This window comes from Lissotriton vulgaris, chromosome 4_1, assembly GCF_964263255.1.
Source record: "Lissotriton vulgaris chromosome 4_1, aLisVul1.2, whole genome shotgun sequence".
NCBI lineage: Eukaryota > Metazoa > Chordata > Amphibia > Caudata > Salamandridae > Lissotriton > Lissotriton vulgaris.
In genome coordinates this window covers 393,000,631-393,020,020 of record NC_141691.1, presented here as the reverse complement: position 1 = coordinate 393,020,020, position 19,390 = coordinate 393,000,631, and the positions used below count along the sequence as shown (strand labels likewise).

General features: G+C 41.4%; 1 protein-coding gene across 1 annotated transcript in view; it reads right to left on the bottom strand.

Moving 5' to 3' along the window:
- LOC147718790 (connector enhancer of kinase suppressor of ras 2-like) overlaps positions 1 to 19,390 on the bottom strand; it is a 1,944,591-nt gene that overhangs the window by 1,840,462 nt on the left and 84,739 nt on the right. The gene's annotated exons all lie outside the window — the stretch shown is intronic.

The window sequence follows — 19,390 nt, the reverse complement described above, 5'->3', positions numbered from 1 at the left end:
TGCTTTTATTACATCTGTTGAGAGCGTTTTGTATCAATAATAATAAAATGATTTTATCAATGGTTATTATACATTGTGAAATGAATTTTACGTAAGCACCTTTCTAATCTTAATTGCGATATCTATATATGTGTATTTAGTCTGTTGTCAGTGGTATTTGACCTTAATTTTATTAACCAATTGTAATACTGTGTCAAATCGGCATTTGCACTTTAAATAGTAAACCCTCCCCGGCTGGCGTCATGTGATCAAGGCCTCTGGGCAGGCCGAAACGTTATGCTGGCAGGGCGAGCTTCACGAACAATAAATCACTAAGTGCTCACTTGCAAATCTGGGTCGGCTCCTCTTTCCTGCATTGTCGATGGGCTTCGAGCAACTGGGAGTTCGGTGTTGTGGATGGAGTGTGTGGCATATATATATATCAAGGCTTTTGGTAGCCGAAACGCGTCATGGCAGACTGGTGTTGGGCGCAATAAAACTTTAACACCAAGATTTGGGTCTTGTCTCATCTCTACGTCGATTTGACTGCATGTGTTGTGGTTGAGAAAGTTGAGGACGATTCATACCGTATATAGTTTTTCGAGAGTCCAGGATATATATATATATATATATATATATATATATATATATATATATATATATATATATATATATATATATATATATATATATATATATATATATATATATATATATATATATATATATCCTGGACACTCAAAACACTTCCAAAATCCCGCCGACGGTTTGGCGAGGAAAGAGACACAGACCACACAGTTTCTGAGAAAGAAATCTTCTTTTTATTTAACGACCCAAACACAAAACACGTTTCAAGCGCTGAAGCCCTTGTTCACGGGCAAAAAAAATAAATATATATATATATATATATATATATACAAAATATTAGCATGGTTTGATAAAAAATGGTGATACCCATTTTTTATTTAAAAATAAATGTAGCTTTAATTTATAAAAAAGTTAAATTACATTATTCTATACATACATTATTGTAATTTAAATAAATATGTTACTTTATGTGGGATTTAAAGAAAAAATAGATGGGATATGGAGATCCGGCTGTGCTGCACCTCTTTGCCTAAACATTTGTTGCTGGAGGAAACATGCATTAATTAACAGAAGCAGCTGAGGAAAAAGAAAAGCGCAGGAATGCACCGTATCTACCAGATATGGCACATTCCTGTCCTGCTTCCTTGCGCCGGCCCACAATAAGCTGCCCGGGGCCAACGCAGGCAACCCAAGGGTGCCTGCATTGTGAGGAAGATTATTTTGTGGAGGAACGGAAAACTTCCTGAACAAAAATAATCACAAGAGGCGTTTTGCTCTTTCTATGTGTGCTGCATTCTGCAGCACACATATAGAAAAACTAGGGGGCATATTACCAAGCAATAGCGATAAGTATCGCTATTGCTTGGTTAGAGACAAACATTTACCGCTGAGCTGCGGCGATTTTTACCGCAAATAAACCTTGGCATTACCAAGGTTTATCGCAAATGCGATAAAAATCGCCGCAATGCATAAATATCGCTGAAAAGTCAGCGATATTCATGCATTACCGAGCTAATGCTCTTAGCCATGTTATCCACCTCACATTGGATAACATGGCTAAGAACTGCTCAGGGCAGGTGTTAGCTTTTGGAGATATTCGCGCTTAGCGCGAATATCTCCAAAGTTGGTAATAGGAGATAGCGATGTTAGCGACTGTTTTCAGTCGCTAACATCTTGGCACGCCCACTTTGCATGTCATTAGTGATAAATATCACTGACATGCAAAGTGGGGCCCAAGATGGTTGCTATCTCCTACTAGCTGTCGCTAACTGGTGTTAGCGACAGCTAGGTGATAGGGAGATAATTTTATCTCCGCTTTCTTGGCTTTTAAAGCCAAAAAAGCAGAGATAAACCCCCTTGATAATATGCCCCTCGGAGAAATAAAGATATTTCTTCTCATTGTGCCTCTGTTACGCACTAAAAGTGACGTTCCTGTGGCGAAAGGGGCTTGTAAATCTCCAGATTTAGGGGAATATTTACAAGCCCCTATCACCACAGGAACGTCACTTTTAGTGATGTTCGTGTGGCAAAATAGGCTTTGCCTTATTCTCAAGGCAGCGTTAAGCCGCTTACCATTGCTCAACGCTGCCTTGTAAATAAGGCCCCCTTTCACAATATAATTAGCATGAAAGGGGCTGGCAATGGATGTTGTGGTGGGCGTTCCACTGCAACACCCATTGAGTTTGAGGCTGCCCTATATTTACAAGGGCAGAGTAAACATGGGGCATGCCAGAATTAAGACCAGCGAAACCTTGGTCTTAAACAGGCGCAATGAGGAAAAAAGTTTCCTTTCTCCTAGTTTTTGCTGTTTCTGTTTGTGCTGCATTGTGCAGCACACATAGAAACAGCAAAAAGCCATTGATTGTTCATGTGCAGGAGGGTGTCCCTTTCTTCACATAAAAAATCAATTAACAAAAATTATGTTTTGCTACTTAAGCATTAAGAAGCACACATAGACATTTCAAAATGCCATTTCAGATTGTTTATGTGCAGGAAGGCACACCTTCCTGCACATTAACAATCTACCCCTACAATGTAGGCACCCTTGCACTATGATGCCAGGGTGTCTGCGTTGGCAGGCGGCAGCTTAAATTAGCGCCAGAGTAGGGGGAAAGAAGGGCTGCACCATGTCCTTGTAAATACGGTGCAACCCTGTGTTTTGGAAGTGGCGGAGCGTGCGGTTAAACCACGGTGGCTAACGCAGCGCACTGCCACATCCTAGTAAAGATGCCCCTTTGTGGGATAAGATGTATAATGTGGCCGGTAATAACTACCACTAATTGTATTACCAACTCAGTCATTTTTGGCACGTTTACAAGATCAGATTGTAAACAGAGCATAAAATGACAAAATAACTAAGTTCTATGAATTTCCAAGATTGTATTGCAATGTGTTTAAAAGCAAAAAGGCTTTAATTCAACTATTTCTTTTTGCATCTGCAAAGGAGTATAGAAACACATTAATCTTTCACTGACATCCTGTTTGCTATGACACACAGGCAATTAAAAAAAGCAATTAAATCCATTAATATGGCTAGCAATCAACCTAAAATGTGTTTTATTGTTAGTGATGAAGATTCGCCTTTGCAGGATGCAGAGGACAATTTATAGTTGGAAAAAATCACGTGCTTGCATTACGTTTGCGTTTCATGCATACAAAACATTAATATCAGGGGTTAGTGAAAATGGCTTTATCAATCTGTGAACTATATAATCGCCACGTTTTGTTATCAGTGTACGTTGCTAGAATTTTTTAGATTCAGAATTGAGAATTTACCATGGTCTGGCAGCTGAAGAGATTGAATTTTAATGCTACCTCCCTTTTACCTGCACCTATTTATGCATAAAACCAATTTCAAAATGGTTACCGACCTCTCTTTTCCCTACTAGCTTGCTGAAATATGCTTAGTGGTTTTTCCTACTAAACATTGTGTGCTTATATACATGGGCCAACGCAGAATCAATATTGCATTTGCTGGCATCCATCGATAGTTTGTCTCCAAGCATTTGCGCTCCATTTGTGTGGAATTTCACTGCTGGCAAAGCAAGATTTTTTTATACAATTGCAAAATACCGAATTCATTAGTGGTGACATTTTATGAGGGCTGTCATGTTGACTCAGGTGATTCTAAAGCTTGCAGCACATCCTGCCTTTCGCAAGCAAAACAGTTTTTTTTGGAGAACAGTAGAGAAGCAAAACTTTGCATAAACGGGAGCGGTTATTAGAAATCTGTACACAAATGCATATCTAAAATAACTAAGAACTCAGGAAAATTGATTTTTAGGCTCTCCTTACAAGTGACTCGTCACTCCTGTTGTATAACTATGACTCCTGAAATTCCCACTACCACGAATTACAGGAATTTCCAGGTGTGTGATATTTCCACACCATTATGAATTTTTGGGTCTGTAATGGAGAAGATGGGGGAAAAGCTGTGTTTCTGCGCCAATTTCTGCATGCACCTCCAGAGACGTTTTAAGACATGGGCAAAGTGGGCTATGGCCCGGGGTCCCAGCCTTTCAGGGGGCCCCCTTACAGGTGCACCTCTGTCAGAGTCTTGCCCTAATGCCCTTTAACAACTCTTAAAAAATGGTTTTAAATACTCTTTTCCTTTAATTTATTTTTTAATTTCAGTGATGTTTGAGCTCCTATCAAAGGAATATTGCGGAGAAATGTTGTGTTTATGTATGTTTCATGCAACATCCAGAAAAAGTTGCTTTTAGATCAAAACAGGGCCTCACATATGAAAAATGGGTAGGCATCACAGAGATTGTTTGCAGTAATATTATTGAGCTGCTGTGTTACATTATTAAAAACACAAGTCACTATCCCTGAATATTAGATGTAAACACAATTAAAATCTGGACCAGTGTGTCTGTGCACCATCAGTGACCTGTCCAAAGAGAGGATGAAAGAGCGGAAATTGGATCATAACTTCAAAGTGTTCTGAACAGGGGCACCCAAAATCTGTTTAGCTCAGGGCCCCCAAAATCCTAAAGATGTCCCTGTGCACCTCTTCATTTTGTGGACTTTCCCTGAGATATAGACATCCAGCTTTTCACAGGTAAAATATGTCCTGCAAAAGCCCAAAGGATGGGTCAACAGCAAACTTCTAATCCACTCCCGGGATTAAAATAAAAGTACTAAGGAGGTTCTCAGTCTACATCTCTCTTTGCAATCTAGAGCAGCAAGAAGTTTACAGAAAAAAGATTTAAAAGATATGTAAGTTCTAGGTGCACATGCATGTTGCACAGATGGCCAGGAATATCTAGACATCAATTTCGCAGCTGCCAGAGACCAGCCGAATAATTGAATTTATGTTAAACGTTGAGGAGGGGGGAGGCTAGCAGCTAATAAATACCTTATCTCGAGGCAGTATAAAAGAGGTTGGTGCAATATTGGCTAGAGAACTACAGACAGTCCAGACCTAGTGGAATGGAGTTGATGTGGCGGTGCCAGTTTTAAACGGGTCCAATTATCTGCCTTCATGGAACATTTCAGACCCCACAGAAACTAAGCTGGGTTTACCCTGGGAGAATCTCAGCACGTTTTACATATGATGAGAATATTGCGTATTTGATGCCATGACATGTAGTAAAATTGTTTTGGACAGAATTGGTCTCCAAGTTACAAAAAAAATCACCAGGGGTTGTCAGAGCTCATACTTAAACAATGCCTACTAGGGATATCCCCCTCTCCCCCAGACAGAAAGAAACCGAAGGGCGCATAGGTTTGCAGCATTAGAAATGATTCTAGCTAAAAGACGCAATGCAGTCCATGTTTCAGACGAATGGAGCTGAAAATTGATAGATAGACAAGAGGTATGATCCCATGAATCATGGCAGAGGAGAGCAAAATGGAAAGCACACGATGGGATGACAAACAGAAGACTCAGTTGATTGGGTGCCATTGATTGACCCTCCTAACTCTATGCCAGATAAACAAGAAACAGCTGCCTTGAATATGAATAAGGAGCCGAAGGGCAGGTTCATGGTGTATGCTAGTCAGCTTTGGTAATAAGTTAATGTTAATAACACAGGATGAGGATATTAAGGGTCAATGGCTGAATACTAGAATTATAAGAAGAAGTTGGAAGTGAACAGAACACTAAGGAGGAAATTGATGAGGGATTAACAATGAGCCTACGGTGGTCCTCTGTCTTTGCAGATGTGAATGGAATGGGTTTGGGGGTTTGTGGAAGCTATCCTTATTGTACTGATTGTTGTCACGGGGTGGGTGGTTTTATCATGTACAGTGTAAGATTGAAAACGGATAAAAGCATTTAAAAAAACGTTCTAGCTTGCACCCTGTGCTCTGGATGGTCTAGGGCCTGGGGGTGACTTATACACATTAAAAAGGAGGGGGAGGGCCTGGCACAAGTTCAAAATGGCAGTAAAATGGCACGTACAGACTGCAAAGTCAGGCCTGATTTTGAAGGGCTACTTAAGTGGGTGACACAATTAGTGCTGTAGGCCTACTAATAGCATGTAATTTACAAGCCCTGGGCACATGTAGTGACACTTTACTAGGGACATATAAGTAAATTAAATATGTCCATTGGGAATAAGCCAATGTTACCATGTTTCAAGGAGTGAGTGCATGGACTTTAACACTGGTTAGCAGTGGTAAAGTGCACAGAGTGCTAGCACGAGCAAAACAAGATCAGCAAAAATGGAGGAGGAAGGCAAAATATTTGGGAGAAGACCACTCTAAGGCTTCCAGGCCTAACATGCCCATATATGTTCATATAATTAGGATATATCAGTGCCTGATTTAGAGTTAGATGAATGGGATACTCTGTCACACACCAGGTAATAATGTAAAAAATGCAAAAGAAAATAATGTAAAGCGAATTATTTGTACAAAACCCTATGAGTCATAAATGAATACAATCCGAAGCAAAAGTCCGAAGTCAGGGTATCGGAAGATTTTGTAAGGGAAAATGTATATTACAACCGCATATACAAATATTTTTGTGAGTAGGCTCATAGTACCTCGTCTACACTGTGAAGTGATTCCTACTGATTTGTTGTGTTTATTTTCAATTTTTCAGCAAAATGGTGCATGCTATGTGTGGACTTTAAGCTCCCTCTGGAGATGGATGTCATTTGATCCTGGCCAACACACCTCGAAGGCTCTACACCTGATTATCTGCACTGAATATTCAAAATTTACAGCAGGTGTTCTTTGTCTCAGTTTACATGTCAAAATAACATTATTCATGGATTGTTGAAAACATTTTCAAATGGTTGTCATCCATTATTTTTAATTAATGCCAAGCTATTTTGAAATGCATTTACTTTCAAATCAGTAAAAACAGTGTAGTAACAAAAAATAAATTATTACAAGCCAGCTGCTACAAGAAATCTTGGCTATGGGCAGGCGTGCTTGCATCTGGTAATGTGATCTCTGCAAATTAATTAGGATTTGCATCAAAGGCCAGAAAATCAGATTTTATGTCAGCACATCCTCAGTAACAGGATGAAGGATTTATGCCACCAGGATGTCATTATAGCTCAGAACATTGTATTCATTATTACTGCTACCAAAAAGGCAAAACCTAGGTAGTGCTTGAGAATCGTCCGAAAATATTTTCAGGCATATATGTTTTTATTTCGAAACGTTTGTTTATGAAATTAAAAAGTGTGATTTTTTTTAGCAAAAGTACTCAGTGTACATGTAGTGTCATTGGCATTATTTGTGTGCCATTAGTTTGTAAAATAATAATTGCTTTTCTTTTAAAAGTCTAGCTGTGAGAAAATGTGATTTATAAAATCCTACCTGTGGTAGACGACTGACTTGACCTAGTGTCCTTCAGCTCCACAGATAAAATTTCACACGTCACTCAACCACGACAGCAACTTGAAAATCTGCATGGAGTCATGTCTTCAAATAGACACTCCACACCCTTGACGGCTGAAGTCAAAACAATGATGTGGAACCCACTTCAGCTTAATTCATTTAATCCTTCTGGGCTCACTCCCTACAGGGAACTCTCTCAGTAAGGTTGGGGGTATCAGGCGGGGAGCGGAAGCTAAACCCGCTAGAATTTTTGTCGGACATTCTCCGAGAATCGAAACATCTTTATTTTATTTAATTCAACAAGAATATATTAGTCACTAACCTGAAGCTAAGGCTTTCTAACTTGCTAATCCGCTTTTTTTCTAAATGTTTTATTAAAGTAGTTTTTTATGTATTGGCTATGTATATGTGTACATCAATTAGAAATAGACACAGGAGCATAAGAGTGCTTTTCTAGGATTCTGAGTGTTGGATCTAAATCTTTAGCGTAGTTTTTCAGCAACATTTTGCCTTCTAGCCTCCTGTTTTTGCTGACTTTATTTTTGCTGGCTTTACGACTCTACACACTTTACTATTGATAATCAGTGCTAAAGTCCTTGTGATCTTTCCTTTAAACAAGGTAACTTTTTCTATAGCCAATTGGCACATTTGTGCATAGTTTTAAACTGCTATATTGACCTGGCAATATAACCCTTTTGCAGGCCCAACTTTCCTTTTTAATATATGTAAGTCGCCCCTAAGGTAGGCCCTACACAGCCCAGGGGGAAGGGGGCAGTGTATTTGAAAAGTTGGACATTTACTTTCATCTTTTGCATGTGCTGGTAGTGAAAAACTCTTACATTTGTCTTTCACTACTGCAAGGCCTACTTCTCCCATAGGAGAACATTCAGTTTCCTTATTAAATTTATAAAGAGATGTTGATGTTGATGTTTTTGGGATGTGGTATAGGGGGTAATGGTTAATATTTCCTTTTTCGTTGTCAAGCTCTTCTATGTTTCTATTTTCTTTATTTATAGACACACAATTAAAAGGCCTTATCAGAGATCTATGTACACACTCTGACCATACTCCAGACGAGTTAATATAGGGCACTTCTTCTAATCAAGACAAAGGGGGGGAATAATTTACCACAATACCAATATTCACCCCAAAATCAGTAACTTCCTATATCTCAGTAACTTCCTATATCCATACTTGACAAGGGACTATATATCTAATCAAATATTTTGTCTCGCTATATCAATTTCCCTTGCCGATCGCCACTACGTTTCCTGACAAGACAAGTCCCACACACAGATATTGTCTCTCTAAATGTCAAGGGATTAAACCACCAACTTAATAGACGCAAAATAACTGATTACCTCTTCAAAACCAAAGATAATATCATTAAACTACAAAAAAACAAGAATTTCACACAAAGAAGCCAATAATCTTAGAAACAATTGGATCTCAGAAGTTACCTGCGATATACAAAAAAATTGGGTTATCACACTATTCTCCAAAAATCCAATATCAAACTAGAATCAAATACCACCAGAGGTTAGATGGATAAATTCCACTTTAGGTACAGAGGACTCAAATATTCACAAAGTTAATATATATGGCCCCAATAGTGATGACCCCTATTTTTGGAGAACTATATCCGACAACATAGGCCATCTACCATCCAATGATCAAACCATAATAGGAGGCAATTTTAATCGACTACTAGATGTGATCCTTGACCGACAATCTAATTGCAAGTGCCACCCTCCTAAAGTCTGCAAAAAGATCTGTAATATACACAATTAAACCGATTTGACTTCAACCCCAGAATCCAGGGACTACACCTTCTTCCCCGCCACACATATTTCTTGTACTAGTATTGACTATATCCTCATCTCTGGAACTCACAATCAATTGATAGACGAGACAAACATTTTCTCCAGGACGTCTCCCAGATCACTCCTGTATCAATGTGTTGCTTTCTGGTATAAACGAAGGTTTATAAAACCCTTTTCCCCCCGTCTAAACAACCATCCCTACTAGTATTATTTTATAATTTCTCAACATCCGGCACCATTAGCGCCACTACAGCTGAAGCTACCATAGTTATGATTCCTAAAGAGGGGAAAGATATTCTATTGGCAAAAAGTTATTGGCCCAATTAGTTTATAAAACTTGATTGCATAGCTAGAGGTAGAAAAAGCCATCTTGGTTAACCAAAACCATAAGACACTTCACACTATCAACAGCAAACATTATCTTGTTACAAATACTTAAACCAAAAACACTTCACTAATCATTGAAAAGAATTTGGATTCACCAATTAAATCTTCTAATCGAACATCACTCTGGCATAATCGAAAAAAGCACACATGAGGGCCAACACTATATTGGGACTCCTGAGTATCCAAAGGAATCTATTTTCTCAAACAACTAGGCTCTAATGCCTCCCCCATATCCTTTTTTAATCTTCAAACACAATGCCACTTGGGAAACATAGAATTGTATAACTTCCTCGGACTTAAAACATACATCACCAAATCAAAATCCTGTACCAAAGTTCCATCCCTTCAAACATTTATGAGCAACATTAATAAAATCGGCTATCATGTTTCTAAATTCTACAAACAAATGTCAGCCAAGGTGTCGGGTATGAACCGCAAAATAATGAAGGTTAGGAACACACATTGTTCTTACCTCATGCTCAATGCTGAGTGGAACAAAATGTGGAAATCATTCACCTCACATAAAAGTTTTATTTCAAACTAAATTCTGGTTACTCCACAGAGATTATTGGACTCCACCCTGCCTATGAACATCTTAGATAGCCCCACATGCTAGAACTGTAAGGAAGAAGTTGGGGATCTTGCACACCTACTCATCAATGTAAATCAGCAGGAACATTTTGAAAATTGTCTCTTCTTTCATCTCAAATTATTTTTATATATATTTTAAGCTTAAATTCTTATCCGAGGTTTCCTTGATCCTGATGGCAGAAGTACAAACAATGGTCTCTTACCTGACCTCTTACCAATGACAGCAATTACCTCCAACTGGAAAGATATGCACAAAGCATAATTCACAGCATGGCTAAACTGGGTATCACATAACAAAGATACAGACAATATCACTCGTCAACATTCTCCATGGAAACCCCAACACAGGCCTATTTGGCAGTCCTTAGACTCACAATTTAACACCAACAAACGCCCTGAATGACTCACTTTTCAGGCCTTCATCCCTTCATTTTTCGGCACAGAATCACAGCAATATTGCCATTCTGGATATAAGTAATTAGGAGCAAGATACCTGAACTTCTCCAATCTGCTACATAACCTATCCGCTCACCTTTTTCTTTAGTCTTTGCTGAGTATTCATTTAAGGAACATATGTATACTAATGCCATAGTATAATTGTTTATATGCATATCTGAAGCAAAGATTTTCTGTACATGTAGCGAACAGTTAGAACTGGATACTCTGTATTTTCTGTAACCTCCTCTTTACAATATCATATCATATTGTTCCCGGTGATTGTTACTGCCGGTACAACAAGTCATTTGCTGCCCCATTTGAGTGGTTGACCTCTGTTTCATCAACTACTTCTTTTAACTAGCGTAAGTGCTTAGTTTATGCCCGTGCTTAGCACCGGCATTATCAGGGCTGGGTCTACACGCAATGCTGCACAGGACACCTCACACCTCACTGGATCGTCTCACACTGCTTCGGGGAGGGTTGCTAGAGCAGTGTTCTGGTGTTTAGTGCCGCCTGCTTGGAAAATTAAAAAAAGTCCGGGAAGCACTGAAGGCGCCAGGTGGGGAGCATCATGCCGGTCAGGTACAAGCAGTTACTGTCTGTCTAGTGTCTGCATATGACATGCTGCGTGGGTACCTGGGTGCGGATGCCGAGAGTTAGGTGTCCGTGACAGTGTCCAGGTGCGGCTCTAGGCTCATGGTGGCCCTGGGCAGGGAGCGTAGGTAGGGGGCCCCAGAAGAGGGGGTCCGGGCAGTGCAGAGCGCGGAGGCCAGTGATGAGGGGGGGTCAGGGTGTTTGGAAGTGGAACAGAGCCAGAGACCGCCAAATCCTTGCCAGGGGCTGCCACGCAAATATGTATCCAACCTCAGAAGATTATTATATTAAGGATATATTTTGGCGTGGTGGCCCCTGGGGTTTGGTGGCCTGTGCAGGTGCACAGCTTGCACATGCCTAAGGCCGCCCCTGCGGTGTCCCAGTCTGTCGGAGCGCAAACTGTGTTGCTGGCAGCAGCTGTGAGCCTGGCCTGCCCTGAGCCCTCTGCCCTGCCTTACCTGAGCCAAGAGGCAAAAATGGAGATTCTTCATGAATGAATATCAAAGACGCAAGTGCGGAAATCTGCAGTTAGCGTCTGGACTGTCTCACTGTCTCTGATGATCATGGTTGGCGAGGAGGCCGCGGCCCTTAGCAGTTTTCCCGGCCCGGTGGGTTTATATTTATATTTCTCAGCAATGGTAAACAAAAAAATAGGACTCCGTTTTGAGGTGATTACTGTGGCGTATTTATCGTGCACTATGTTGTTGTGAATTTTAACCTGTTCAAATGACACAAAAGTCCAATATTCTAATGTGTATGAAAGAAAAACTATAAAATAAACCCATTGCAATATACTAGTCCACGTGTAAAATAACGTGACATAAAGCCAATATGAGAATCTGATACAATGTGGTTGAGTGCAATGTTCGAATTGTGGATTCACTATTTCCTGTATTTAATCTGGGAAATAAGCGTTTTACTTGTTGTCAGACTTTCTCTCACTGTTTTTCTTTATGAGTGTGTTTCTAAAAGTGAAAGTAGGACTGTCATAAATGTTGAAATCGAGTGTTCAATGTGCCTTGAAATGTAGACTGACACTTATATAGGCCAATTCATAGCTTAAAATCCTCTCTCCTGTTTGCAATTACAATGTCATATTTGTGTTCTCATGAAATCATGCAACTATAATGACAATCAATAAGATATTGCTAATCATAAATATGAACATATATCATCAAAAAGTGGAATTGACCATAGATGAAAAAATATATATATAAATATCAGTTAATGTTGTATCTTCATGAAGTTAATCCATCTTCAGGTGTAGGTTCACTCATGCAACATTGTGTTCTAGCTCATTCTTAGGTGAAGTTCATTTGCATGCTTTATAATGCTTATCCCCTTGAATGCACATAGACCAGCAGATTGCTTGTTATATTACTATGTTAGGATAATAATATCCTTGTGTGTTATAAAAACACACATATCCAAACCTATCATTTACTCTGTGGGTATTAATGTATTCAATCTTTTTATATAATATAGATCTCTCTTCAACAGGGCTCTTCTAGTGTCAGTGTTGTCCTGAATCTTGACTTGTTTTAACATGAAAAACCTTAATTGGCTAATGTCATTACCTTGTTAATTGAAATGTACAGCTATAGATGGTTTTTCATTTTTCATTCTTATGTTACTTTTATGTTCAGTCATTCTGATTTTAATCTGTGTTCAGTTTTCCCCATGTATTATGGGGGAACATTGTGTTAGACACCAAAACTATTGTAAACATTGTTAAAACCATGGGCTATTACTGCTGCTACAGCTCAACCTGGCGCTACAACCGTCTTAATCATTATTGCTATTTAATGTGTGAAAAGCGGATAGTTTTTAGATGCAATTTCTTTTTATTAAGTGGCAAACGATTGGTTAATGTGGTATACTTTCGCCTGTTAGAGCAAGTCACCAAAGGGCGCCAGTTTTGCTAGGATTCTAGTGTGCCGATTTAGGAGCAAAAGGCAGGCAAGATCATGGCTCACCTAGCAGGCCTGTCCCCCACCCCATCAGTTAATAAAGCAGTCTAAGGCAGTGCACTGACTGCGGTCAGTGTGTGTCCCGAGACCACCACAAAAGAACCACCACCAAGAACACTTACTTTACCGGCAGCCCAGTAAGGGTTAAGCCAGTGAGTTAAGCACACAGAGAGTAGAAACTTTAAATAGTATCGTAGGAGCCACCATGTGCCCGCCCCATTCCACGATCATTAATACATTCAATAATGATGCCATTGCAAAGAGGAGAATGCCGAAATTCATGAGATGCTGAATGAATCTGAATCAAGTTCTTCTCAAGCCTCAATTTGATATGGCGGCCGCGGCCCCTAGTTTTAGTGTTGCCGGCCCGGTTGGAGGGTCGAGAGGGACATTGTGATTTTATTCGGGCTGGATTTTGGTTCTGTCATAGTTGGGGTTGTGCACAGTAGGCTGCAGGCAGCTTGTGTGCAGTTGTATTTATTGCCATGCCCCACGGCCCCAGCATACCCTTACGGGCCGGGGCCTTGAGTCATCATCTTACTGGGTTCGTTCAACACCTTCAATGCCAGCCAACCAGCGTGACCCGACGACGATGTTGGCATTGAGGACCCAGGACTGGCAGCTGCGCAGCACTACCAGTAGTAGTACTGTTGTAGTAGCCAGTACGGTAACAACAGCAGCCAGGGATGAGGCAGGCAGGCTGGCAGTGGCTGTCGGAAGGACTAATGCTGCCCTAAGCAGCAGCCTAAGGCAGTGCACTGTCTGCACCGCAGTCAGTATGTCCCGGGCCCGGCCCACCATGAACAAACCACTAAGTTTACTTTAAGTTAACAATAATTAACAGCAGTAGTTAAGCTGTAAACAGTGGTACTGAAGATAAGAAGTTAACTTAGTTAAGTAACTTAACTAGTAGTGTGGTAGCCGCCATGTGACCATGCCATGATCATCATCATGATGCCAATAAATGTGCCGCCCATGCCAAACCAATGCATTGCTGCTTTTTGGGGGGAGGGGTGGTGGTGTGACGGTCGTCAGCTGGCTTCCGCCATCCCACGTCACCGTGTGGTAGTATAGTCTATGACTGTGTAACATGCTGCATGAATGATGACTCGTACAGGTTTTTTAAGTGAGCAAGCCTCAGTGTGGAAGTGGAACCCCAGCTTATAATGCATGGTATGTGCCGAGAGTGCTGATGATAGCTCTGCTAAGGGTCTAAATCCAGGCTACGAATATTGATACAAGTACAACTCCAAGAGATCTTAGGGTCAGTGAGGGTCATAGGTTTAGCAGCCTAGGACAGGTCCATGCTGAGAGGACTGCAGGACTCCCATGTCATCTATAGCACTTCTACGGCAGTAGCAGGCGCTATAAACAGCGCATGGTGATGACACCCATGTGGATTGCTGTTGATTCTACTTACGGGCAGGCTGATATTACTGTATGCATTAGCATGCCATCATCACTCGCAACGCAGCACTGCCATTGATGGGGCGGCAACTGCAAGAGATTCTCCACTGGGTGCTGTGTGCATCATGGTAGTGCTGATGAGAACCTGTGTCACTAAGATGCAATGCAACCACATGTCTCGTTGGGACTTTTTAGATGCCCTACTAAATGTGGGTGCAATGCATCTCCCTCCACATTATTAACGTGCTCCCCGCTGAAGAAGGCACATGATCTCTCTTCATAATATTGAGATGCTGTGCTAAACAAAGCTCATAACTAATATGTCTGTTCACATGATTACAATGCACTGTGTTAATCTGTATGTATATTTGTCAATACTGTGTGCATAGATATAGGTAGGTGAGGTCTGTCTGGACATAAGCTATGTCAAAGTTGTATCTTTGAACTCAAAGACTGTTAAAAATAGCATACCCTACCCAGTATTGTCCTTTCCCCAAATCAGCGCACAGAGCACTGAAATTGACCCTTTTAAATTCTTTAGTGATTTTAGCTAATTTATTACAAACTTGTGCATCAAATGCACAAAATGTTCACAGGGCAGGGGAACCTCCTATCAAAACCTTGCTATGAGGAAGGCTCCATTTCTGAATTTCAGATCAGGTATTACATCTGACTTTTAGCAGTGCTAGTTGAAGATGTGGGTGGAGCTAATGGAGTAAGTGGGTGGAGCCAGTGGAAGAAGTGGGTGGAGCCAGAGAAATGTAGGTGTGGCCACCGACAAATGTTTGAGCACCTGCACTTCATATTTTACAAAATAAGCATTGACTAGCGTTCATTTTTTAACTGTTTATTTGGTCTCATTCTGTCTTACCTCTTTTAATCTTATGCCCAGAGATTGTTACTGCTGGTATGTCAGTGCATTCGCTGCCCCATTTGCTTTTTTTAATATTGCCGGATAAATTTGTTTTAAGCTGTTGAATTAGAATTTTTTGGCCTTGGGTTTTCTGGGGAGCGAGGAAGCCCCGCCAGGACTGAAAATAGTCTTCCTGGTTGTGACGGCTAGAGACGCCATCTTGAATGTGTGCGTACTCTAGTCGTCAAGGGGAGGAGGGCTAATAAAAACATGAACTGTGCGGATGTGCCGCTGGCGCGCAGAAGACGCACCTAAGGCAAGCCCGTCTGTGCCCATCAGCATCCCAGAAGCAGACAGCACCAGCCACATTGCCCGTGGCACTATAAACAGTAAGTGTCTCCACTAATGTATGACATTACAACCCATACATTTACAATTCATGCCTTTACAACGCAGTTTTACATCGCAACATCCTTTACATTGCATTATTTTACATAGCAAGCAATTACATCGCATTTTTTGAAACTACCTTTACAACGCATTCCATTACATCGCATTATACCTTTACAACACATACCATTACAATGCATACCATTACATTCCATTTAAGGTAAGTATTGGCTAGTATAGGGGTAATCCTTACTATTCTAACTCCAGTGGGTACAACAGTAGGGTAAGTGTTGGATAGTGTATGGGTAAAAATTACTATTCTAATTCCAGTGAGTGCAACAGTAGGGTAGATGTCATATTGTGTAACGGTACTATGCGTTGTAATGACTTGCAATGTAATGCCTGCGTTGTAGTGACATGCATTGTAATGACATGCGTTGTAGTGACATGCATTGTAATGACATGCGTTGTAGTGACATGCAATGTAACGGCTGCGTTGTAATGGCATGCGGTGTAAAGGATGCTGCGATGTAATGACTGCTATGTAAAGGTAGTGCGATGTAGTGACTGCGCTGTAAAGGTTGTTTCCCGTCCTCCACTAATGTACAGGAGGAAGGAGCTTTTCATTTTAGACCCCGCTAACCGCACAGGGACTTGCAGCTGGGATGTGGCGTGGTAACATGGGAAGGAATGTAGCAAATGCAATTTCAGGCTAGCACCTGGGCTTACGTGTTCGCCTTAACCTAGAAGGCAGCCTCAGGTGAGACAATATAAGCATATGCTCATGGCAGCCTTGAATAATGCCCGCTCTGTGTCTAAGCATGCACAGAACATCTTTGATGTACTCAATGATGAGCTTCTTGATTTGCTCTTCTTCACCGAAACTTGGTTATCTGAGATCTCTGGTACGGTGATTGAGATGGCCATCCCGGACAGTTCTAAAATCATTAGGGATGATCAGAGATTGGGGCATGGTGGTGGAGGCACAGTGGTGTTAAGTGAACATTAGAACTGCCAATGGAACGAGTTAGGGGAACTGGTGGAATCTGAAGCACTGGGTTTTTGTATCAGATTCTCTTCACATTATATCTCAGGGGGAGTCCTGATGTACAGGCCCCCTGATACAGCTGGCACATTTTTTAAAGCCCTGGACGATGTGGTCATCCTGCGGGTGCTTCGCTTTCCACATTTTATCCTCATCGGTGATGTCAACATCCATGTGGATAATTGAGAAGCTGGGGATACGCTGGAGTTTCGTGACTCCATGAATCAAACACATCTGCAACAATTGGTCACTCTTCCCACCCATCGGGCGGCCACATTTTGGATCTTGTTTGCTCTAATATGCCACTATTAGTGGAGGACCCCTTGCTGGTGACTTGGTCGCACCATTCCCTGATCAAATTCACCTAGCAAGTTCAGAATAAGCTGAAGCAGATTAGTATGGGCATTAGACAACAGGGGAAATCTGTTAACAAGATTGAACCTGGTGAATTTAGTTTAGCGTTAGCCGAATCCATTCCCATGCTGTCAGGAGAAATCAAGGAAGCACTTGGTAGCTATAATGGCTGGATCAACAAAGTGGTTGATCAACTCACCCTTTTACTGCAGCCTAGGCATAAAAGGAACTCCCCCACAAAGCCTTGGTTTTCTGCAGAGAAACAACAGTGCAAAAAGCTAGAAAGCAAATGGAGACAGAAGTATAGTCCGGAGGATAGAGTGGTCCTCAAAAGGACTCAAAAGAAATACTTTGCTTCCATTTTTAAAGCTAAAAGCCTCTATTATGCTGAGTGTATTGCCCATTCTGGCAATAATGCCAAGATGTTTTTGCAGTAGACAAAGGCTATCTCTCTCCCAAAGCTGAGATCAGTGTCTATGCACCGTCGCAGGAATTGTGCGAGGAACTTTCAAGTTTCTTTAGCCACAAGGTTCGTGCTATATAAGCAGAGTTTGGTGCCTGTGATAGCCAGCTGTTGGATTCCCCTACTGTGAAGATTCCCACCTCTCCGGCTAAACTGGAGGTATTTGAAGCCATATCTTTGAGTGAACCACTGGCAGCCTTATAAACACTTAAATCTGGCTCGCCTATTGATCCCTGCCCGACTAAACTATTGGCAGGTGCAACTGAGGTTATTAACCCTGTGGTTAATGCTCTGCTCAGTTTATCCCTATCGTCAGCCGGGGTACCTTCTGCCTGGAATCAGGCTATGATTGTTTACCTGCTCAAGAAACCCACACTGGATTCTGAACTTCCTTCTAACTTTCGCCCCATTTCCCTTCTTCCACCTGTAGCCAAGGTACTTGAAAAACAGGTCAACAAGCAACTATCTGGCTTTGTGGAATGGCATAAACTTCTTCATCCACCCCAATCTGGTTGCAGATATTCACACAGCATGGAATCAGCGCTGGTTAAAATATCTGAGGCCATATAAGAAGCCTTAGATTCAGGGGGCAGGCCCCGCTCTGATCCTTTTGGACATATCGGCTATGTTCAATATCGTCCTGCATGCCCTGCTCCTGGTCCACCTTCTGGAAATTGGCATGGTAGGGTCAGCCTGGAACTGGCTTGAATTGTATCTGGAGCATAGAACTCAGCAAATCTGGATTCCGCCTTTTGCGGCTTTGCCCCAGAATCTGACTATGAGGGTTCCTCAAGGCGCTGTACTGAGCGCCCTGCTGTTTAACAGCTATGTGTCTTCCCTCATTTGGCTAGCAGATAAACTTGGAGCCAAAGTCATCTCTTATCCTGATACTCAGCACCTTTTCTCCTGGAACAAAAGTGAGTCCAGCTGTTCCTATGATAAAAACCTGCCTGACCGCAATCTTTCAGTGGCTAACTCTAGCCCAACTGAAGTGTAATGAGGACAAGACAGAGATCCTCTTTTGTGGTAACTTCCCTCCACAGTTTTGGCCCTACTTTTGGCCTGACAAGTTTCACCTGCCTTCGCCCCACGGGGGACCTACCAAGAACTTGGATATCTGGTTTGATGAAAAATTGTGCTTTGGCCCGCAGATCAAGAAATTATCTGGAATATGCTTTGGTATTTTGAAGGCACCCAAGCCTCAATCACTTCCTACATTGATTAGGCCAACACGTATGTTGGTCTGCCTGGCTATCTTTTGAATAAACTTCAGATTGTTCAGAATGCTGGAGCTAGACTACTTTTGAACCTCCCTAAGAGGGTTAGCATTAGACAACACCTTTGTGGCCTCCATTGGTTGTCAGTGAAAGAGAGGGTGAGGTTTAAATCTCTGGTAATTGTTCACTCCGCTCTCTATGGGCATGGCATGGCCTATCTGATGGCAAGATTCAGGTTCTATTCTCCGACTTGGCAGTTATGTTCATCTACCAAGCCTATAGCATACGTCCCCAGATTTCGCAAGAAAAGGATTGGTGGCAACTCCCTCTCACGGATGGGTGCTGTAGAATGGAACCAACTCCTAGTGGAGTTGCGGGCTGTGAGTGACCGTAAGGATTTCAGAAAGAGACTGAAAGCCCTACTTTTTATATAGTTTTCTGCTTATTGTCTAATTACCTGTGGGGTATGTGCCGGGATGCTCCTTGGAGT